A 25605-nucleotide genomic window follows, 5' to 3' on the forward strand; every position below is an offset into this window, starting at 1 on the left:
TGATATTTATCAAACTTTTGTTTGATGATTCAGCAAGGGCATTTTCCTTGAGGATAGTAAGCCGTAGAATGGCCCAAAATAATGTGAAATTTATGGCAGAAGTTCACCATTTTCTTGGATCTGAAGGCAGGAGCGTTGTCTGTTATTATCTTGTCCGGACAACCAAATCTAGCCAGTATATTGTTTTCCAAAAACTGAATAATTACTGAATCATTTGCTTGTCTGCATGGGGCAGCTTCAATCCACTTGGTGAAGTAGTCTGTTGCTGTCAGAATCCATCTGTGTTGCCCTGAAGATGAGGGATGAATTTCCCCAATGAAATCCAAGCCCCATTGTTGGAAAGGTCTCTCTGTTGCAATGGGCTTCAAAGGGAGTGGCAGCAACTGTCTTTTGCCTTCAAACAGTTGGCATTTGTGGCATGAGGCTGTAAATTTCTTAACATCAGAGAACATAATGGGCCAGTAGTACCCAGCCCTCAATATCTTGTCCACAGTGGACTTCCAGTACAAATGTCCACCGCAATCTCCAGCATGGAAATCTTGCATGATTTTGTTAGTTTCATTCTCTATTAGACAGTGCAGCAAGATACCTTCATGGTTTTTCCAAAGTAAATTTCCATCCATCACACAAAATCTAGATGTTTTCATTTTTAGGAACCTACACTTAGTTCTGGACAGTCCTGGGGGAGCACACAGGTTTTGTAACACATAACAGATATCAGAGTACCAAGGAGATTGTTCAAAGGCTACATTGATCTTTGGAGTCGCCAGCTCTGTTTCACTGTCCAGTTGATTGATATCTAAGGCTTGGAAATTTGCTTCTGTCATTAATTTGGCTAAACCTTGCCCTTTTATCAGCTTTGTGGGTTTTATTTCAATGTCAAATTCTAGTATATTGGCAATCCATTTTCCTCTTCTGCCCTCTAAGTTTTCTTGGGTGAGAATGTCTTTGACAATAGGACTTGGTACATAAGCCACAACATGGGAGTAAAGGATGTAAATCCTAAAGTCTTTAATAGCTTTGATCAAAGCATAGGCTTGTTTCTCCATAATTTGGTACTTTAGAGGGGCATCTCTGAGAGCTCTGCTGAAAAAAGCAATAGGTTTCTCACTCCCGTGGTCATCTTTCTGTAATAAAACAGCAGCAATAGTATGTTGGGAGGCAAAGGAGAAAATGATAAAGTCTCTGTCAAACTGTGGGTTGGTTAACACTGGGGTTTGAGTCAAGGCCAATTTTATGCTTTCAAAGGCTTGTTTTGCTTCAACAGTCCATTTGACCTTTGAATCTTTCTTTAGCATATTGTTTAGTAATCTGATTAATTCTGCTAAATTCGGGATAAACCTTCTTAAAAAGTTGATTTTCCCTAAGAATCCTTGCAATTCCTTGACATTCCTTGGATGAGGCATTTGTAGGATAGCTTGTATCCTATCTGGATCAATTCTTATGCCATCTTTTGAAATAATGTGTCCTAAAAGTTTCCCTTCTTCCAAGCCAAATAATGACTTCTTGGGGTTTAAGGAAATGCCATATTTCCTGCATGTTATGAAAATCTGTCTCAAATGTTTCAAGTGTTCTTGGTCAGATTTTGAAAAGGGTGTAAGGTCATCCAAATAAATGACAAGGAAATCATGAATTTCCTTAGCGAAAGCAATATCCATTGCTCTTTGAAATGTTGCCCCGGCATTCTTCAACCCAAAAGGCATTTTCACATACTTGAAAGTTCCCCATGGGGTAGTAAATGCAGTTTTGTCTTGATCATCAGGGTGTACTAGGATTTGGTTAAAGCCTGAGAATCCATCAAGCAATGATATCCTTGAAGCCCCTACTACTCTTTGAAGAATATGATCCATTTTGGGTAGAGGGTAGTTATCTTTGAGTGATACTTGATTCAAATTCCTTAAGTCTACACAAAGTCTAATCTCACCAGTTTTCTTTCTTGTAGGGACCAAATTTGAAATCCACTCAGAGAACCTGATTGGTGCTATGATACCAGCTTTGAACATTTTATGTAATTCTTTTTCAATGGAAGGAAGGAGCACAGGATTGATTCTTCTCAATTTCTGTTTGAATGGTTTTTGATTAGGCTTGAGGGGAATGGTATGCTGGATAACAGAGGTATCATAGGACTTTAGATCCTCATAACCCCAAGCAAAAACATCTTGAAACTCTTTAAAGAGGTCAATATATTTGGGTTTTTGATCAGGGGGCAAAGCAGCAGATAGTTTTATTATTTTAGGCTTGTCAGTGGTACCAATGTTACATTCTTCAATTGCTGCATCTAATGGCTGCATCTTTGGTTTCCTGGGGACATCATTTGAGTCAAAAATGTCCTCTAGTGGGGTAAGGCCTGCTGGAAGGAAATTGTCTTTGAGTTGTATGATTTCATCTTCAGCGTTGCTCACCTCTTCACAGTCAATTTGGTGAATTTGCTGAATGTTTTCATTGTCGAAAATGGTTGGACTCAGTAATTGTTTTGCTGTTCTAGGTGACATTGGGTGAGCAGACTGTTGAAATGTATTTGTGATGGACTTGCTTCCTCAAGTATTTGTGATTGACTTGCTCCATCAAGATCAATATTTAATCCTATGAACTCTTGTTGCAAGGTCAAGAAATTGTTTATTTGCATGTCATCCTCAAATACTTGCCATTCTTTAACATTGTTTGGAATAGAGGGTCTGTATTTGACCTCGGCTGTGAAACAATTATTGGGTTCTAATGGGAATTTGAAGGTGCTGGCAAACGTTGCCAAGCTGTGTGCATGGAGATTGTGGCCCCTTGAAATTTTTGTGATAACAAACTCAGAGAAGGTTTCTAATATTTCAATTACAGCAGATCTGTAGGACCTCAATCTTTTGTCATTGGTGACAAAATGTCCTTTCACTTGTTGAATTACTAGATCAGAGTCTCCCATAATGGAGAGTTTAGGAGCTTGTAGTGATTTTGCTAGATTTAGGCCCAACAAGAGAGCTTCATATTCTGCCATGTTGTTAGTGCACCTAAAATTCAATCTGTAAGCCCTGCCTTCTGCATAGCCTTTCTCTTTGTTATATATCCACACTCCAGCTCCTGCCCCTAACTTGTTGACTGACCCATCAAATTCTAGGACCCACAGGATATCTTGCTGGACAGAAGATTTAAAGTTCTGTTCATGGGATGGCAATGTGAGCAGGAGTTGGGGTTTCTTCCCCCATTTGTTTTCTAGGACAGCTTTATCATTTGTTTGACAATCTTTAACGACTAGAGGAGGGTTAATGTGTATTGTTGGGCTGATTGATGTTTGGCAGGTGCTACTTGTCTGATCAATGTTTTGTTCTTGTATGAGTGTTTCGGTCCTAATCTCATTGTTTGAAAGATCTGCGCTATCATTGAAAAGGATGAAGGAGTCTATGTCCGAATGGACAGCATATATTGGACAATTTTGAGGCTTTTCTTCACTGCTGACCATATACTTCATGAGTGTTTCCCTATAAAGTCTTTTTGGTTGCCCAAAGACAGAAATAGTTGCATATGACATGTCTAATTGCAGGGAGCCTTGGAGCTTGGCTCCCCATGATCTTGATAACAGCATCCCATACTTGGGTGGGATATCAGCAACTACAACATCCATTAGAATAGTCTTGTTGGGATATTGAACCAGAGACACACACAAATCTTTTATTAGGCCTAAACATTTGACTTGGCTGGAATCAAAAGAAAACAGGTCTTTGTATGGTCTTGTTATATCCAAGTTCAATCTTTCCATGACTGCTTTTGGCATAAGGTTGTGAGAGGCACCTGAGTCAAACATTGCATTGTGCAGTATTTTATCATGAACATGCAAGCTGACATAAAAAGGTAAAACCCCTGTAACTACTGTTTTTCCATCTACCTCTGGGCCAAACAGTAATTCTGGGGTGTCATCTAGCACGTTTACATCATCTTTGCTATTAGTGAGTTGAAGGGAGTTCTTTATCTGCTGCTTGTATATGTCATGCTTGGCTAGCTCTGAGAGGGGGATTGCTATCTTTAACTTGCCAATCTCTGTACCTAGGTCAAAAGGTTTGTCAACTTGGGTTTTAGAGTCACGGATAGCAGTCTTTTCTTTGTTCCCTAAATCTTCTTGTTGGATTTCATCTTGATTTCGAAACCTGCCCCTCATACTCATGTCTTGAGGGGTAATGTTCGGATTTGGGTGGGAGGACGAGGTTGCCGTGGGCTGTTGTAGTGGGGACAGTAGTTCAGTAACCTCCTCAACCACTACTTCTTTTGTAGGCACGTTTGTGTTGTGATTAGGTTCTGTGACCATGGTTTCTTTGGACTGTTGTTTCTCTTTTGCCTTTTCAGGCTGATTTACATTTACAGTCCTACTCCTTAGTTTATATTGTTTATGGACTTCATAGACAGCAGTGTCATACCCTTGTTTAAAGTCAAAGGATTCTCCTGATTTAGTTTGGAATGTTTTGCTTTCATCCTCCTCATGGTCTTCTTGTGTTAAGAAAACATGGGTTTTACCATCCAGACCCATTAAGTTAGTTTCAGGATCTTCATTGAGCTGATTGTCTGTGGAAGTTTCTGCATAGTTTTCTTGAAAAGGGGGTCTAATATCCTGGTCAGCACTTGTTTTTCCTATGTTTGGGTTCTGATTTCTCCTAAAATTTGGGTTTCTAGGAGGGTTGCTTTGTGATGCTTCCCATGATGATTTTCTTTCAACCGATTCCACTCTTTCACCCAATCTCTTCATGCTGTTTAGTATTGCATCCAGCTTCTGATCAAAACCTGAGGGCTCTTCTCTGAAGCCAGCCTTCTTTTCCAGCTTTGCCCTGTTTCTCTTGGCAATTAGGTTAGCCTCTACAGTGACTGCAACTCTTTGAGCTTCTGCAAGGGTTGGAGGATCTCTTTCTTTCAGCTGATAGGCCATATCAGAGTCAAAACCGTCAGGGAAGTTATACAGGGCCAAATCAGGAGGGGGCCTTAAGTTCTGGGGGATAGCATTATATACATTGTTAAACCTAGCACAATATTCCAAAACTGTTTCTTGGGGACCTCTTTTAATAGTGTTATATTCACCGAGTATGTGGAGTGGATCTTTCTTTTTCTCCCATCTGTTGGTAAACTCTTGGTACAGGACCTCAGGGGTTGCAATGGAATTTGCATTCAGGGATCTAAACCAAGTTCTGACATCCCCAGTTAAGCTTTGAACAAAAATTCTCATCCTGACACTGTCATCATCTATTTCATAGGTCTCAAAGTGGTCTTGCATCTTCTTAGCATGCTGGACAGCTGTCAAAGGGCCATGGGAGTCAAAAAATGAGATTTTGGTTTGGTAGTCTTGGGGTAGAGCTGGAGCATTGGCTGGTATCTGCAGAGGTGCATATCTGTTAGCCATGTTTATGGGGTTTATGGGGTTAATAGGAACAAATGGGACAGCTGGGATTACAGGTGTAACAGGGTTAATAGGATGGGTAACAAGCGGGGGGCTGGTTAAAAGAGTATGTGCAGATGGTGAAGATGGGAGAGGAGGGCTTTGAGGTGTTGATGATGAACTAGGGGAACTAGGTGTGGAACGGAAAAGGACTTTGCAAGGAGTTGGAATGAGGATAGGTTGGTGTGAACTTATATCTGAATCAGCAGGCTTCTCCTGCTTTTGCTGTCTCCTTATGTTCTTTGGAATGATATTTGGATTATCAACAATGATGGGTTGATTAGGGTCAGGGTTTGCCCTAGTGTGCCTTGGGTTTCTTTTGGGAGCCAGCTTCTAATTTCTTTTGAATTTGTACAAGAAGTTTATATATATGCAAGGACTGGATGAAAATTTTGGAATGGCTATATATTTTCCAAAGCTAGGATTAAGATTCCCTAATCAGCTCTTCCCTAAAGCTGTTCCTGTGTTAGAGAAACAGTTCTAAGGCCTCTTGGCTAATTTCAGGCTTGATGGCAGCTTTGGGAGATAGATAGTAATTGAAAAATTTTAGGAACTCCCCAGTGGAGTCGCCAATTATGTTAACACCCAGGTTGTTCCCTATGACTCCCAAGGGAATACGGCCGGGGTAACCACTAACCAATCTTTGGATCACTGTTTCTAGCCAAACTGTGATCGGAGAGGGCTCTCTCTTTGTGATTTGTAACTGTTTATGATAGGGTTTTAGGCTAGCTATTATGCACAGGTTTTGTTTATGTTTTGGTTGAAGAGTTTCTTTTAGGTCTTATGATGTAGTATTCAAAGAGTCAAATATCATTGGGCAATGGAGTCTATGGCTGTATAGGTGTCTAGAAACCTTGAGGTGAACTGGTGCAACTTACAGGGCCATTTGGATACTTCATAGAACAAACTTTGATTTATAACACAAACAACAGGTGAAAAAACCAGTGAAAGCAATTAAGAATTTTCACTAAAGTATTCGAGTATTTCCACCAAACTAGGTATGAGAAACAGATAGATGCCTCAGGAGCAAAACTTGAATCCTGGGGATGTCTATCACTGTAAAAGATATAGTTTTAAAGTGCAGCAATTAAGAATTACACTTCATTCACTGTATCTGAAGAAAACATGGATAATAGCTCAGATTGAGTTCAGGGTAATCAGTGATTAAATCCTGTAACTATTCTTCTACTTTGCTATTAAGTGTAAAACATTTAAACAATGAAAGAGAACAAAAGGCTCGAAAAACATGTAACACAGAGATTTAAGAAAGACTTATTGTTTTATGAAACACTCTGGAATCCTGCAACATTCACCACTCATCACAATGCATCAAGGTACGCCAAGCTTCAGAAATTCCATTCACCCTTTGTATTATTTCTCTCAGAATCTTACAGCAAGTGAGACTTCTAAAAGGAAAATAACAACAACCCCTTCAGCTTCTGCGAGGGGTGAATATATACTTGCGATTGTTTACAAAATATCTGAGTTCTAAGTTATCTCAGACTTTAATATTCTCACCAACTTTTGAGATATTATTATCAGAAATTTATTACCGCATTGAATACAAGATAAAGGCGTCTTAATGTTCTGTCAGAAGATATTTTGGCCTTTGGGATCTGCTGAGTCGGTTGAGATACTTTGATTAAATGCTGGGGAACCCGACTTTATGGCTTGTACGCTGTATTCTGGGTTTGTCACCTGTGATTGTGACTGCTGCTGTGGTGAGTAAATAGCTCTGCTGAGTTGGCTCAGCATCTGTCTCTTCCTTGTAGATTTTATCTATCAAAATTCTGCCTGTGCATGACTGCCCATAAACTGGAGAAAAAACCAACCTTACGGGTTCGGGCTTGGTAAGATTACCTGTGTCAAATTCCTCCACTCTTCCTGTGTGGGCAATTGGTGTCTTATGATTGCCCCCAAAGTTTCATCTGCCTCTGTATACTTAAAGAAATTTGGTGGGGTATCAAACAGGTGATCAATTTCATTCATAATAAAGAACAGGTTATCCACCCTATCATACAAATTCTGCCCTGTTGCTGGCCCTGTTTCGGCTGAGGTACTGGGTTGTTTTGCTATTTGTGTTGCAGCCTGCGTATCAACCCTTTTGATGTAATTTTCCAGAGTAAGCAGCCTTCCTACACTGCTTAATACGCTGGGGAGGCCTCTGTTTTGTAATGCCACAAATCTGTCCAGGAATTTGTTGATCTCGGTCTGCATATCCTGTGTTCTCCTCTCCAGCGTTCCGATTAGGCTTCTTAGTGTCAAGACTCTTTTAACTACTGAAATTGTTTCAGTCCTGTTAGTAATTCCCATGGTGGCTAGTTGAGAGCTGGTTTTGTTATTCAAAATATTGATCATTCTGCTGGCAGCATCTGGCATGTGGCCAAGGCTTGCTCTTGCTCTCTGTACCTCCCTGTTTGCCTTCGTGATGAGTGGTATTTTCTCATCCATAGTCTCAATATACTGCCACTGATTGGTGATGGATCGACCAATGTTGCCCCAGAGGACTGCTTTCAATTCTGCTGTTACTTTTTCTAGTGCAAGCTCTTTTTCTAGTTCAGCTATTCTCTTTTTTAGAGCTTTTACCTCTCTTTCCTTTGCTGCCTCATTCTGCTTGCTTTTGTCAAATTTTTCATTCACCTTGGTCAAAGACCTTTTGACTTCATCAAGCTCTTTCATTTGGGATTCAAGAACTTGGATCTCAGCTTGCAGCTTCTGCATATCCAGAGTAGGAGTTGGCTCTGTTGTTGGTGTAGTTGTTGCTGTGGATGGCACTGTAGGCCCTGCCTGTTGAGGAGGAGGAGTAGTTGTTGGCTGGACTTCCTCAAGGTTGATTATCACAGGAGGAGGCTGGGAGGGTTGGCCCTCTTCTTTTTGTTTCATAGCTGTCTGTAATGCTGCCTTTGCAGCTTCTGATTGTCCTAGCTGGTTTGAGTCCGAACCAGCTCCTTGTACAGGGATATCAGTAGGTCTGTAGCATCCTTTTCCTACCTTTGCTGGGCAACTTCATCTGTTTGAGGATGGATGGTAGCTGGAAGCTTGATTTTCTTTCTTAAGGCCGCCAAGTCTGCATCCCTTAGCTTCAAGAGTTCTTGGATACCCTTAACATCTTTAGGATCATGTCCTATTTCTATAATTACCTCTTCCAAGGACTTGATCCTGTTGTCCTTGGCTTGTGATGATGCTCTCTCCAATTCCAGCTGAGATGCTGTGTTATCAAGGCTGCTCTTCAATTTGTAGTTCTCCAACGTTTCATCTGCCAAGGAGGCATACACCATTTCACCAGTTTGTTTATGTAATTCAATCTTATCCATAGGGTGTATGTCTTTGGCCAGAACCTCCATGTTGATTCTTAGGTAATCCGAGGTAGATTGAGGATGCAGCGTTGTGGGCATGAAGTGACTCATGATCATCTTGCCTTCACTTACATCAAAGGCAGACATGAGTCTTTGCTGATTGGTAGGAGCCAGGTTCAGCAAATGATTGTACAGCTGTACTTTAATAGGATCACTCCTCCTCTTAATGTCAATAAATTGCTGTTTGATGCTTGACTGTCCTTCTCTATGCTGGCTGGAGGAGCTGACCTCTCCTCCCCACGGCTCTATCATGTTCATGCTGAAATGAACTGGCTGAAACTTCTCCACTGGGTGGGCCCATGCCCATTGCTTGCCTCACTGCTATGTCATCCTCTTGAGAGTCATTTAGTCTTTGTCTTTTCTCTCCCCGATTGATGGATGAAGTCAGGGGAGTCTCTCTATCCCTTTTCCTGGTTAAGTCCTCCTTTTGTGGGGTTTGGAGGACTGAGGTATCAACAGTAGTTTCTGCCCTAGGAGGCACTATTGTCTGAGCCTGTTGCTCAGTGGAGCTTGGAGCATTAATCACTTTTTCTTGCTGCAAGGGCTGCTGTTCACTAAATTGTTCCTCTTCCTGTTGCTGCCCGAGTTCCTGCTGCTCCATCTCTTCTTGCTGCTGTAGCAATGTATCCACTTGTTCTTCTGTCAATGGAGGTGGCTGTTCCACCTGCTTCCCTTTATCCTTGCTTGCTGTCTGTGGTGCTTTCTCGGCAGTTTGCTGCTGTGCTGTTGATGATGTAGCAGCTGCTCCAAGTTGCTTTTTGTAGGAGAGGGGCACCTATCCACAAGTTTCCAAGTCAGCTTCCTTTTGCATATTTCTAGCCTCTCTCTCAAGTAACTCTTCATTAGTAATTTCCTCCTCTCTAGGGTACCCTCTTCCCAATTTGATGCATTGGCATACTGTTCAATCTCGGGTTGTCTCTTGTGTGCATAGCTACCCAATTTGTATCTAATCCTCCTGAGGGAGATAGAATGATTGGGGTCATAGGGTATCCATTCAAAGCTGGTTTGCAGTCTAAGGCCCTCCAGGATACTGTCTGCCTCCTTCCACCCTTCCTCTTTTCTGTTATATAGGAAAGAACCCAGCTGGCTCCTCACCTTTAGCTGTGACTTCTTGTTCTTGCTCTGAAAATGCAGGTAGTCTGAGTTCCCAAACTGTCTGAAATATTCCAAGGCAAAAAGCCTCATGGGGACATACCTTGGCAACCTAAAAGGGGTCAACTCACAGCCATATATTCTGATGACTGTGTGGTTTTGGTAGAAGTACCAATTACCAATGCTGTAGGACTTATTCAAATGGAGAATTCTTCTCATGTCATCAGTTAGTCTAGGAGGAGGAGTACCATTCAATACTGTCATGACTGGATAAATGAATAAGTCAATAAACTCAGTGTATGTGTAAGGTGATACAGAGGTATGATGAAAAACAGAAGTCCAGAACACAACTGATCTTGGATTTCCCTGGGCATTGAGTTGCTTCAAAGGAAAAGAGAAGGTGGCTGACTGATAGAACAAGAATAGATGGTATATATATGAAGTATACCTGAATAGTCTTTCCCTCTTCAAGTTCATAAACTGCTCATGGATTTTATCTGCAATGTAGGTTGCATAGTCATAATGTACAGCTGGGGGCTTACCAGGAGAGAATATAGACAGCATTGCCATTAGGCTATCATCCACATCCTCCATTCCCCTGAATCCTAGGACATAACTGATTAAATCCACTAACATCCTGCCCAAATCATTCAAGTAGTGATACCCAATAGGAGGGGTTCTGACTGATTCAGAGCCTGGTCTTACAAACAATTGATTGATTTTAATGATTTGGTCATTTGACAGCTTGGTCCCTTTGTTTATCAAATTCTGCATAAAGATGGGGGTCAATTGCTTGGCAGTTTGGAAGTGCAGCATTCCATTTATACTCTCTGGGGTAATCTGGAACAGGATTGAGCCTGTGGGGCTGATGACAGCTCTTTGGTTTGGGTCATAGCATTCCTGGCAGCTGTAGATCAGTTCTGGCATAGGATTTACTTGGGGAAGGTTGTAGATGGGCAAATTTGAGTCCCAAATTCCCAAGATGTCTGCCCCACTCAGGTGCTGGGCTTTTAACTCATTCATCATCTGGATATTGTATTTGGTTCCCATAGGGAACCAGTCCAGCATTTGGTAATCCATGTCTCCCAGAGCTTTCCATGCTAATTCCTGGTGAGGAGCATTGAGGGGCTTGATATTTAGAGCAATAGGAGTCTCCATGATTCTTTGAAGTTCAACAATTGTAATAAAGTGGCTTGTAAAAGCACCAGCACAGAACAGAAGTGCTTTTTGTAAGAATAGTCATGAAATTTAAGTATCAGAGGAGGAGTTTATACAGCAGCAATTGAAATACTGCTTGTACTAGGAGCCAAGGCTACTGTGGGTGTCACTATGCCCTCTTTCAGCGGGTGAATTGAGGTCAACAAGGAATTTGCCGGGAATACGCAGTGAACGCTGTTTTTGAGTGAAATTACAGGTATTATGGCTTGGCTGGTGTTTTTAGACTTCACAGTTACAATTGTGGACGTGCAGAGGGAAATGGGCGGTGCAAATATAGTTTGTAAGGTGTCCTTAGCCTTCTGAGCAACTTAAATTTCAATAACAGTCGTATGGAGGGCAAAACAACGGTAAATACCTGTTAATTGACGAACAGAGGTTGCGCAGGCGTGCACGGTTGCTGCTGAGGAGGTCGCCCGGGTTAGCTCAGCAGGTTGGCGGAAATTCGAACGTAAACGGTCATGCAGAGAGAACAGTGGCGACAGGAGTGAAAAGTGAGAAAAACACGGCTTTTTTGGGTTAATATGGACTTTTTTACCATTTTGGCGCTTTTTAGTGATGACGTCAGCATGACGTCATTGGCGGGTCAAGGTGAGCTGACGTCAGCTGACGTCATCGGGTGACGTGGCGGTAGACTATTGGTCCAAGGGGGCGATGAGGTGGCAGCCATGTCAGCGGCCAGGTGGACGAATAGCAGGGGCGAGTACAAGCGAACGTGACGTGGCGATGCATTGATGGGAAACAGGTGGCGGTTAGGACAGTAGCGGTTACGGTTAGGGCTAGCCGCTACGGTCTCTCGGGGCGGTTTAGGTACGGTCTCAGAACTGTCAGACCCGGCTCCGAGAGTCCTTAACGTTTGACGCGTGGAGAAGCCCTGACGTGACGCAACGTCACCTTCTCGGGCGGTAAAGGACGGCTACAGGGGCAGCTCCGATATCGCTGTGGATCGTCGGATCTCAGAGACTTGATCCGACGGTGGGCGGAGCGGCAACTTGCTTAGGTTATATGCGCGGCGGAAACTTTGGGTTTATGGGTTTTTCATTGGTTTTTCATAAAATCAAACTACGCGCTAACCCTTTGGAAATGCGCCAGAGGCGGGTTTTTGACTTTGGGTAATTTTTGCAGAGGTTTTTAGGGGTAAAAGAGGGTTTGTAAGGGTTTTTTCAATACAAATGGTGGTTTGAGGAGCGAGTTGGTTTGTAGCAAGGGGGAGTGGGGTGGGACAGGTTCACCAAAGTGACCAGAGGTCATTTTGGTCCCTTCTGAAGAACATATGGCTATAATGCCAAAGGAAGGGGTATTTATAAGATTTTGGGGCTTTATACACCATAGTGTTAGTATTATTAGGGGAAGGGGTAAGATAAGGGAGCTATATAGTAGAATTAGAGGTTAATATGAGTGAGGGGAGCAAATGAAGGGGATTTTACTGAGTTTATGTAAAGTTGATTTAGTTTTGAGAGTAGATCAAAATGAAAAGATCTTAGACAAGAAATGTGGCTTCTGAATGAACTAGAACCATCATAAAACCATGATCTCTCTTCATAAATCTCAGCTAAAGAAAGGGAGTGTTAGTAATGGAATAGAGGGGAAGAGGGAGGTTAGTTGTGCTCCTTGCTGTAATTTGATGGATTTAACCACTTTGTCCATTGACAGATTTTTGCCTTGGCAAAACACCTCTTGACATATGTATAATGGTGAAAATACCTTTTCTGCAACCACAACTGCTTACCCAGCTATTTTCCTAGCATTTTTTGTTTCTCCATTGGGGGGTGCATTTAGGCTTGCAAACCCTTACTTGCCTTTTCTTTTCTTTGGCTTTTTCTTTTTTTCTTTTCTATCTACTTCTACCCTTATCTCTTCCAAGGTCCCAGATTAAGCTGTTGGGAACCTTTGCTTCTCTACCTAAACTACTTGTCTGCCAAGATTAAACAGTTTGGACAGACTTCTTTCTCTATTCTATAACTCAAAATTGAACACATGGCATGATCCAGATTAGACTGTTGAATCATCCACAAAATTGAAATAAAGGTCTTCAATATTTGAAATAGATTACACACCTCTTGTTCTCTAGGAAATATGGGATCTTTGTAATACCAAAGCAGAGCATATTTGGACTTTCCTTGGCCAATCATGAAATATGAAACCTATTAGTATAGGTATCCAACAGCCCCTTCATCCAAAACAGTGCCAGGTACTGCCTCAGCACAGGCATGTACTGTGATCTGGAAAGGCATATGGGATGGAAGGCGATCGGCGATCAGGCGATTCCAATCAAAGGAAGCGACCAGACTACTGGGGAATCATATGATTGCCCCCATGTGCTAAAGGAACCGAAGGAGAACCTTCGGGAGTAGCTGGGTTAGGAGAGTCATTTCGGGACTCAAGAGAATCTGAAGAGACGAGAAGAACATGGGCATGATGCTCTTCCGAAACATAGTGATCGACGGGTGGTGAACTTGAATCGACACTCTTTCCGACCAATGGTTGGTTTGGAACAGGCTGGGCACAACCAGGTTCGGGAAGAGGAGGCTGGACAAGAGAAGAATATGAATCAATCTCTTTGTCAGTAGGGGAATGATCTGCGGCTACAGAGAGACGTTGATAACCAACGGGAAGTTGGGGTGAAGGAGCTGTAAGACTTTCCAAGACAACGAAGGCTTTATCCATGAGTGTACAAAGGTGAAGGGGATGATTGCCTTCACAAAGTCTACAGGGGATTCGAATCTTCCCTTTTCCCTTACCATTCTCGACTGATAAGGTAGCATTGTCGTGAGCTTCAGAGGACGATGAGGGGTGGGCCGGATCGTGAGACCATACTTCTAGTACCCTGGGAATGCCAGGACAATCGCAAAGAAGATGGTCCTCCTTGCATAATCGACAAGGAAACTTAACCTTCCGTGGAGGAGAGGAAGGGGGCCTGACTTCAGGTGTACTCGAGGGGGTAGCTGCACTTGTAACCTCTCCCTTAGGAGCCTTCTTCTTCTTCTTAGCCACCTGGTTACTCGAATCTAGACTTTCACCAAGTGAAGTAGAAGATGAGGACGTAGAAGTGGGCGTAGAAGGGGAGAGATCCACCTTAGAATCTACATGATGTTGTTCAGGTGGAGGGATGGATTGACTAGACGATGAGACGGCATGGACCAAAGAGGTTGAGAACAACCAAACCGACAACCCAACAGTTAACCCTGGGAGGGACAACGTTGCCATATAAGGAGCACCAACATTTCCAAAAGGAGCGAAATGACCAGGGTTCCCGTCAGAGGGGATCCCTGGGTTGGTGAACCCCAGAAAAGTTGCCATCGAGAATGAAAAGAAGGCTACTCAAGCTAAGCAACAAGATCTAACCGGGTAAATGTGAACGCGGCCGAATAAATTTTAAGACAAAGGAACTGAACTTGACCTTTTCATGTTTTAAGAGTCGAGAAAAGGACAAAAGGTGACTCTAGTCGCCTTTGAATGTTTTGTGAGCCCGAAGTGACAAGTGCTCAAGTGAGCCTTTTCTTTTAAGGAGTCCAAAAAGGATCAAAAGTGACTACTCTGGAGAGTCTAGGCAAAGGGTTTACCAGACAACCCGTAAAACTGCATATACACCTTGGTAATCATATGAAAACCAAGGACTTCCCGTACGGCAGTCAATCTTCCCTAATGCTGTGTTCGATGCGTTACGGCTTGTAAGGCGGCAGACATGGCTTCCTGTGGATAAAGGATGATAACCTAGTGGGGTCTCCCCATATACTCGATGGTACGTGGGAGCTCAAGTCCATGCTAGACCACTTGTTGCGTCACAGAAGGAGGAATCACCCAACCTTAAGTGAAACAAAAGTGACTAGGTTTAACGACGCCGGAGCACGTCTCTAGCCTAGACCTCTAGATGTTTGCGTTAAGTTCCAATGCGTTATTAAGTTTATTCAGTTCATTTTATGGTTGATCTTTGATTAGGTTTCGATTTCCAGGTCCTACCGTATGTAATCTCTCACAATTTCCTACATGCAAGCTATATGCCAAAGAATATCATTTTGTTCGATGAATGCTAACTACGAGAGAGTTAAGAATTTTTCAAACAAACAAAATGACCACAAACAATCAAGAACCACTCTAATGCAGCTAATGGCAGTAACCGAAACTTTTTCTTTGTTTTAAATCACTAATCAATGAAAAGCTTCTAATTTCAATTAGCTAATTCAACGCAAAAGAGATTGTTCGTTTACTTTTCAATGGCAAAGTGCACCAAACAAATTTTGAGAGATAATAACACCGAGTAAAAAGACAAATTTCACTCAATGAGAACACAATCGAATCCCCAAAACACCAAGATAGTCCTTCAAACCAAGACGAAAACACAAAGACCTCTATGAGCTATGTAATCTAAGCCCAAATGAAGCCAAGCGAAATCCAAGCGGAAAAGAAGCAAATCACTTGAATACCAACAAAAGGCTTTGACAACTACTGAGCAAGTGCGAAAAGTAATCACAAAGTCGACTGGACGATCAAAGAACCCAAGACTCCTACGGAAGGCTCGATGCACAAAGCCACTAGATGCCCTAGGGCTAAAATGTGAAATCGATAGAAAGAGGCAAACACCCGAAGGATGGAGGGCTAAAATCAGTCAAACAAGGATCAAACACACTCCAGTAATCGAAAAAGACGTGGCAAGATACAAATCCAAGCTCAGAGGGCTTGAAGACAAGCGAACTGGAAAAGTTGACAGGCCTGGCGCGACTGTCAGGCTGCAACTCGCGCTTTTATGGGATTGGCGCGGGTTGTCTTTGAGCAACTTGCACCAATTGGCGCGACTGTTAGGCTAAAAAGCGCGCTAATCAAGTTTGCTAAGTCCAAAACAAAAACAAGTAATCCAGGGCTTGAAGTCGCCAAATTGTTGTGGAGGTAAATCCCCTCTGCGGACAGAGGCGATCCCTACTAGCCCAAACAGGGTCTAGCAACAATCACACAATGCTATCACGCAAGTTCCTAATTGCAAATAAAAAGTAGATGGTGAGAACCTACTCAGATCCCAACGCTAATGTTCATAGAAGAGATGTCGCTCTCGTTCCTTTGCCTCGGCCCGTCACGATCCCCACGATCTCCATGATTGGACACCTGCACATGCAAAGAACAACACGAATAAAAGCATAAAATCTAGTAGATGCAATTATATATCAGTCAGAAAAGATATATCTCAACATCAAACATAGGACAATGAGAGTGGAACCATAATGATAGTCATCTATTATTGATAAATAACAAAGAAGAATACAACCATTTTTCTGACGTCAAATCCTCCTTTGGCTGGGTAGTCAGCTACACAAGTCTTGCAAAACTTGTTGGGATGGGAACAAGCCTCTCTCTCCTTGGTGACAAGAATCTCCTCACTTAGATTTGGCCTTATGGATGCAAAGAAGGCTCTTGCAACTTCAATCTCTTGAACTCCTGGAATTCTTACTATCACTAGCACTCTGCTGGAACTACTGACTAGCTTGCTCAAGGCATAGAGGCAAGCTTTTATAGATAGAGAGGAAAGAGATAGGATCAACCACATTATTCATGGGATTGGCTTTATCACTTGGAAACTTCCATGAAAGGTGGCAAACCACTTCCCTTCTATGGAGATTCGAAGCCAAACCATCCTAGCTCAACATAGATTCAGTTGGTGAATGGGTTAAGGAGAACCTTCGGAAGCTTGTTTGTTAAAAACTTTACTCAATTCGGTTGGCACGACTATTATGCTAAAAAGCGTGCTAATCAATTTTGCTAGCTTAAAAATAAAAACAAGCAGTCCAAGGCTTGGTCGACAATATCCAGACAGACCAGGCAGCAAGAGACAACAGAGCATCCAACCCAGAAAGCTATCTAAGCAATCAAAACAAGAGAAACCAAAGAGACAAGACAAACTCCAAGTTGTTTAGTCCGTAAACCAAACTGGAGATTGACTGAAGTGGCGTTGATCTACTTCGCTAATGCAAAGCAATAGCGTTTTGAAGGCTACCTAGCCGTACTTCAGGCTCCGTCTAAAGTTTACAAATCAAACAACAAGGTCTTCCCCAGTGGAGTCGCCAAATTTTTGTGGAGGTAAATCCTCTCTGTGGACAAAGACGATCCCTACTAGCCCAGATCGGGTCTAGCAACAATCAAACAATGCTATCACGCAAGTTCCTAATTGCAAATAAAAAATAGATGATGAGAACCTACTTGGATTCCAACGCTAATGTTCGTAGAAGAGACGTCGCTCTCGTTCCTTTGCCTCGGCCGGTCACGATCCCCACGATCCCCGTGATTGGACACCTGCACATGCAAAGAACAACACAAATACAAGCATAAAATCCAATAGATGCAATTATATATCAGTCAGAAAAGATATAACTCAACATCAATCATAGGACAATGAGAGTGGAACCATAATGATAGTCATCTATTATTGATAAATAACAAAGAAGAATACAACCATTGTTCTGACGTCAAATCCTCCTTTGGCTGGGTAGTCAGCTACACAAGTCTTGCAAAGCTTGTTGGGATGGGAACAAGCCTCTCTCTCTTGGTTGACAAGAATCTCCTCACTTAGATTTGGCCTTATGGGTGCAAAGAAGGCTCTTGCAGCTTCAAACTCTTGAACTCCTGGTATTCTCTATCACTATGCTGGAACTACTGACTAGCTTGCTCAAGGCATAGAGGCAAGCTTTTATAGATAGAGAGGAAAGAGATAGGATCAACCACATTATTCATGGGATTGGCTTTATCACTTGGAAACTTCCATGAAAGGTGGCAAACCACTTCCCTTCTATGGAGATTCGAAGCCAAACCATCCTAGCTCAACATAGATTCAGTTGGTGAATGGGTTAAGGAGAACCTTCGGAAGCTTGTTTGTTAAAAACTTTACTCAATTTGGTTGGTGTAACTGCGACTCTGAGACAGAGCGCCAATGGCGCGCCCTCTTTAGGGGATTTCCCCCATTGGCACAGGAAGTACACTGTGGACCCGCGCTAATGCAAAGAGAGCTGTTTTCATGGGTATTTTGCAGGAGATGTTTTCAGGGCATATGAAGCTCATACTTAGAGGAATATGATGCAAGTGGTTTCAGGTCATGTCACTTCTCACAGGTCCCGGAATGAGTCCTCCAGTGTGCAGGAGAGGGGTAACAGGGACGGTGACAAATTGCTGTGTAACACCTTCACCAATGCATTTATGGTGGTGTATTTAGATGACATCTTGATCTTCAGCCAGAGTTGGGAAAGAGAACCTCCACCATATCTGACAGGTTGTTCAAACCCTGCGACAACACAAGTTGTGTACCAATTTTGAGAAATGCATGTTTGGCATGACCCAGGTTCAATATCTGGGGTAAATCATTGATGAGAAAGGTGTGCATGTGTACCTAGCCAAGATACAAATCATTCGGGATTGGCCAGCCCCAACCCCTTTAACAGAGCTTCGCAAATTTCTGGGTATTGCAAATTTCTACCACATGTTTGTGTTGGGGTTCTCTCATATCACTTGGCCTTTAAGTCAAGTCACCAAGGGCAGAGTGAAAGAAAATATATTTTGGTCTAAAACCCAACAAAAGGTGTTTGCCGAGTTGAATAATCACCTCTTCTCTACACCAGTGTTCACATTACCAGACTTGCAGAACCATTTGAGATTGAGACAGATGCCTCTGACTTTGCTATTGGTGCAATTCTTACTCAACAAGGTCATCCAGTGGCTTACCACAGTGAGACAATTTTAGACACAGACCGAAAGTATCCCACTTATGACAAAGAAATGTATTCCATTGTGCAGGCCTACCATCAATGGAGGAATTACATTATGGGCAACGAAATGGTCATATAGAGAAAAGGGAAGTTACAGAATGATTTACATCAGAAATGGTTCACCTACCTGCAACAGTTCCATTTGAACATTCAGTATAAGAAGGGTAGAACCAATAATGTTGTAGATTTCCTCAGTTGACAACTAGTCACAACATTGATCACTGTACTTGACTCTTGTGGGCAAGAGACTTCAAAGTGGCTACATCTTTACCAGAGCGATCCAGAATTCGGCAGCACGTATCATATCAAGATGAAAAAGAAACAACATCATAGCGAGCAACACCATAAACAACAACAGAAGGTAGCACTCCTACATGTGATAAATGCAATAGGAAGGTTGTTGACAATGTAGAGGCGGAACAAAGCTACAAGCTCAAGTAGATCCACTTGTGATGAAAGCAGCTTTGGAGATTGAGGCTATGAGGTGACAGTGTGATGAGAGGATCATGCAAAGGTAGAGAGAGAAATAGAGAAGGAGTTGTAGGTGCTGAATTAGAAATTCAAGGAAGAACAGGAGCTACATAGATGAGAGAAGGAGTTGCAGCATGAATAGGTATAGTAGGAGGCGCAACATCCACAAACTGCTGAAACTGCACCCATCTAGGCTATAGATCCATTCAGTAGTTAGCATGGAGTAGACAGGGTTAGCAGTGTTGTCAATCGCATGCAATGGTATTCAGTAGCATGGATTTCATTATGTGCATGCATTCAATCCCACCCATTTGGCACACTCACCAAGGCAAAGACAAGAAGCAAGTTTGACTAGAGTTGAACATGTATTTTGACAAGTTGATGGGCATGGACACTAGCACACACTTGGAAATCATCACAGACACTATGCATTAGTATGTTGCTAGTCCAGATGCACTCAAGACAATGATGTGCATGTTATCAGATGAGTTGGATAGAGGAGCCATATCAATGTACCTGGATGCAAGGAAGGTAAGAGTTCGCTTTCAGCAGGATGCCACCATTGAGTGCATGGACACCATCATGGATGACCAATCTTGCATCAGTTCACCACCGTCAATCATCGCAAGGACGTTGAAGAGTTGGTCTTACCACAACTTTCTGAGTGTTAGTGATGCCTTTCATGGCTTTCTCAAGCCGATTTTGTCTCACATGGGTACATGTGCAAATTGTATGTAACATCTTGCCAAGTGGAAGTTCAAGTGTTGATAGTTGAATGTAACAGTCATAGAGTAGTTGAAGAGTCATGAAGGTAGGTGAATAGTCATAAAGGGGAATGTCAAGGGTCACCCCACCCTTTGCTATATATAGTACCTCATAACTCATTGTAGAGGCTTTTGGTCAGCTAAGCTTCTGATAGGAGTATCTTAGAGAAAGCTTGGAGAGTATTGTAATGAGCCTTGGCTTCTCCACTATTCAGACCTAGTATATCTCTTTGGAGGAGTAGGTGGCAGTGACTGTAACATTCTGCTGCCAGAACTAGGGGTTGGTTATGGATGTATTGTATGACTAGAACTTACACTTTTTAATATAACAGAGCCAACACATTTCATGCATATGTTGTAGTATATTTCAACTATCTTGTTTACTCTAAATGATATATGTATTTGTTTGCTTATGCATGCATGTGTAGCTATTCTCTGTACATGTATGTATGAATCTTACTGGAACGTGATGTTGGTTTAACCATCACTTTGGATTTCTAGTTAAGTTGACCTCCATGTTGTGGTGCATCTTTGCTCGTGTGTTCCCTTCTTAACTTCGTGCTATCACAAGTTTCCAAGGGGCACACTCACCTCACCCTCCATGTGTTAGAACCGTTCATGCACCTTCCTTGAATTGCTCCATATGTCACACCCTTGCTACCAATAGGGACATCTTACTTGCCTCTTCTTGCAACCGTTGTCAAGGCGATACTGTACGACCCACTATTGGGACTCCTACACCAAATGGTTTGAGGTCTAGTTGGGACTTCTTAATGAGGAGATCCCCTGACATGTTGGCAGGTCCAGCACTGTCAACAGAAAATAACACAAATCCCAAAGGACGATATCTTTTATCACCATAAAATCTTGATAGTGGTGTCAACATTTCCCCTTCTTCCTTCATATCTAGGGGTGATTTATATTTTTAAGACCTACATAGAATCTTCATTCAAGTCATGAGCACTTGTTGGCATGGAAAGAAGATCAATCTTCTTTCTTACTCTTCTTTGATGGTGCATCAAAGAAAAATCCAAGGATGGTAGGTGTAGGGGGGTTGTATTTAACTCTAAAGGGTAATTATTCCATACATTCCCATGGAGTCTTAGCATCATATCAAACAACATTGTATAAGCATATTCTCTTTTGTAGGGTTTGAATATTTCCAAATATTTAAACATCCAAACTCTAAGAATAATTGGGGATTCTCTAATCATTATTGTCAATATGGTTCAAGAATATTATCCATCTCATGTTAGGCTTACTTTTTTGATCATTCAGATAGGGAAAGTTCACTTTGCATTTTAAAACTCGATTTCTTCCATGTTTTGAGATAAAACAATAAATAAGTGAATCACTAAGCAAACCACACTACCTTAAAAGATGAGTGACATTAGACCTCAAAAATTATTGATAATTGTTTGTTTGTTTGTTTTTTTTTTGTTTTTGTTTGTTTTTTGTTTTGTTTTTGTATTTGTTTTTTGAATAAAGACTAATTCTCTTATAGTACAATCAAGCTTGCATGCAAGCGAAGCATAAAATCATGGTAGTTGTAGGAGATTGGCTATCTACCTCGCTCCTTAGAGACAATCAAGGAAAGGGCTAAGTAGGGAAAACTACCCCGAGAGGGTAGTTACTGCCACACGACATTTTTTGCCTTTTTTCTTACATACTTTGACCCATCCAGAGGAGTTTGACTGAGTCAAAACAAGTTGAAGACTATTCTTCTTAGGCAATGGAATATCCTTATCAGAGTCTGAGGATGAAGATAAATGAGAACGTTTCTGAGAGAACTGAGGGGCAGAGGGGACTGCCGGATCGACCGAGGGAGCATCCAGCAGAATCTCATCATTTTGCCCATCTACTTCAATTTCCTCCTCATCCGAGCTAGAGGAATCTGTATCGTCCATAGGAGGGGGAGGCACACAGGGATTCCAGCTCTTAGATTTGGGTTTGTGATTCAGATTTTTCTTTTTGTCGAGGAACTGGATACATGTACTCTGGAGGTGCCCCGTTTGATGACAATGGCGGTAGCGGAAGGCTGTATTCTCATAATCCAAAGTTTGAGTCCAGTGGAAATCTCCAATCTTGAGATTAATGTGATCCGATAGTCCTTTGCTGATATCTATTTCTGCACAAATTCTACCGTAGGTGTATAGTCCATTTTCCTTTCTTGAAGAATCTATAGCCAAGTAGCATCCTAAAGTGTCTCCAATGGCTAAGAAGATAGCAGAATGCCATAGATGTGCTAGGAGATTCGGGAGACTGACCCAAATGGGAAGCTTGGTGATGACAGCTGTAGAAGGGTCGAAGTCTGGAAACCAAGGGGTGAGAAAAAGCCCAGCCGAACCCCAGAACCAAGGGCCTCCCGTTAAGGCCTTCTGGTAATCTTCATCTAAGTCAAAAACCACAATGAAGAAACCTTTTGAACATAAGCAGATCTTTCTTTTTCTAGTCCAATTGGTATGGATCCATTGGTATAGATCTGATGTGCGAGGCCAGAGCCCATTAAATCTGCATATGAGTGCGGATTCTGCAAATATCTGGTAGCTATCGTCAATCTCAGGACGAGAGAGATTGATGGAAGGAATTTCCTCTGATTTGTCTACCAAAAATGGCTTTGAAGCCCCAGATGGTTGAGCTGCTTTCGAAGAGGACTGTGGTTGGGCAACGTCTTTGCGGATTGCATCTTTATAAGAGAAAGAAGGGGCAGAGGAGGTCTGCCCACTGGAACCACCTCTTAAATGAAAGGATGCCACAATAGAAGCATCCTTATGAATGTTGTAAGAGGAGAGAGGAAGGGGATTCATAAGTTGCTTACCCTGATATAGCAATCTGAGGTAAGAGGAGGGGATCCCCAGCTGGCGTTCGAGTTTTTGCAGAAGATCCTGCACAAGATCTGTTGCGTGTACCCATTGCATCATCGTCTTGCTCGAGAGTTTGATTTGGATCTGAAATGCATGTGTTTCTTCATGCATATTTGGCTAGTTAAAGAGAGGAAACGTCTGAGCTTCTCTTAGTCCATGCTTCAGGGCCTGACTGGATCCTTCGGCCTTAAGCACCACATTTACGAGCTGCCGCTGTAGATCGAAGGTAGAGGCGGCCGAACCCTCCAAGTCGCCCGAATACTAATTTGCAATCCATTCGCCACCTAATGACTTGCAGATGAATGTATAAACACCCATTCTAGTGTATTGCAGAGCTCCAATATACATCTTCTAGAACATCCTTATGGATAATTGTTAACCTATGTGTTGAATCATGAATTTTATTTCATACACCAAATAGTTAAGTTGGCAAGTGGCCAAGCCTATGCATTGCAACTTATTTGGGGTAGGCAGGTGAAGAGGCTACCCATTATCTCTCACATGGACACCCTCTTCATGTTGCATAAACTTGAATTGTTGAAGCTCATTTAAGTTAATATATATGTGATTTTTATGGCTCAATATTTACATTTTTGTGAAAGTGGGTTTAGTGACTCTTTCCTTGATTGGGTGATTAAGGATTTAATTTTACACAAGGAAACCCTAGTTCCCTCCTTCTTTCCTTTAGGCATGCTCTTTATTGAGTTTGGGAGTTTACAAGGAGAGTTTCCTTTGGATTTTAGGGATGGAAAGATTAAGCTAGCAAGTAGAGTTTGGCTCAAGTAACTTTCTTGTTTGAAACATGGCTTTTTTTTCTACCTTTAACATTTTGTTGCATTCTCTTTTCAATTGGGCATCCTCATCTTAGGTCTCAGTTATAAATTTTTCCCTTTGTAGAACCATGCTTTTGTATTTTCATGTTAATTTTGGTTTCAATATCCCTTTTTGAGGCTCTTGACTACCTACACTACATTTTTTAGGATTGTGGCACATGATTCTAGGTATTTTTGTTTTACATGTATTTTAGTTTGGGGTGGACCTATTATATATTGGTTCAGTCCAATGCCCTTATATCTTTTATTTTTGAAGACAATTTTGTATTTGATTCCTATACTCTGTATAATACAGACAATCTTCTCATACATGTTTGAGCTATTTTCCACTTGATTACTCTAATTCACAACAATGTTATTCTTATTCATAACATCTTTCTTTGGGTTCTTCATGTTGATACATGGATGAAACTTCCAATATTTCTCCTTTGCATGACTATCAATGTTACAATGGTTTTAGTGGTTACTAAGGTATTTTCACTGGTGTGTTGTGGATACTATGATTTTGTCCTTTCCCCATTTCCACTTCTTTTTCACTTCCTTGGAATATTCTTGGTGCTCTTATGCTTTGGCCCACTTGATTTCCCTTTCTTTAGGTCTATATTTTCCGAGTATTGTTCATGTACATATGCCTCACCCACTATTTTAGGTTTTGACACCATACACTTGCTTCTACAAATGGATATGTAGACCACCAAATCCTTTAGGAGTGCATCTAGGTTTTTTTAGGATATACCTAACATTTTTTTCCATCTTCCTATATTTAGTGGTGTACTCCTATATGATATGTCCTTATTTCTTCCTGAAGTAATGCCATCAGATTCATCAGTGTTCCATACATCCGATAGGTTAGAACTATGACTTTATGATACTTTTTAAATCCTACCACTTATTCACTAGAGGATATCCTTCCAACCTCAAGGTTTCCATGTGGATTTCCCACTAGGTTAGAGCATGGTCCTCTAATTTCAAATGAGAAAAAAAATGTTTATGTTCTTCCTTTATATGATGAACAATAAAATAAAATTATAAATATTGCAACTAGTGATTTAACTTAAAAGTGTAAATATCACCTTGATATGGCTTGATGTTGACCTTTAATTCCATCTTGAATAGGGATTGTGAATGGTTCAAGGCACTTGAAGTGGGTTGTTCCTTTTCAGGTTCTTGGTTAGACTCCGTCTTTGGCTCTTCTCGATATTTTGATTTCTTCTCTGATCTTACCTTTGCATTAGAACCTACACTTTCTTTGAATAGCGCGATCTTATTGGTTAGGGTTACCATTATGAGACTGACATTATGTTTTATATTTGTGACTTTTGCTTCTAGTTCCATAGACCTCTCCTCTACAAGATTTTGAGGTTTATTAACAGATTTGTCAGCTATGGATGGGGTTTTATGAATTTCATATTAACGGATATGGATCCTCTATAACTCCCTACAATATACTCCAATAAGCCTATTTTGATAATAATATGATTCATAAATTATCATGGATATTCCACTGGATATTTTGTCACAACAGATTTGATAAAATTATACTTAAGCTATGAATCTATACTATGACATTTATTTTCCTTCAAATTCTAGATTTATTAAGTACTTTTTTTTCATGCATGCAATATGTAAAATGTAGAAAATAGTGAAAAAGAAAAAATACGATCACTCATGACCATAACAACACAATATATGATTGGGAAGCCCTTATGGGAGAAAACCTAGCTAGAAGGTGAGGCTCCTTGATCTCTCTTTCTCTAAATGGAAATGGATCAAAATTCAAAATAATGAGCCATGTAAACAATGGGTTTCTACGATGCATAAAATTTCTCTATTTTATCTCTCTATCCACCTTCATCTACTCTTGTAG

This window comes from Pinus tabuliformis, chromosome 6 (assembly GCF_031772625.1).
Source record: "Pinus tabuliformis cultivar Carrire ecotype Pingquan chromosome 6, CPIR1, whole genome shotgun sequence".
NCBI lineage: Eukaryota > Viridiplantae > Streptophyta > Pinopsida > Pinales > Pinaceae > Pinus > Pinus tabuliformis.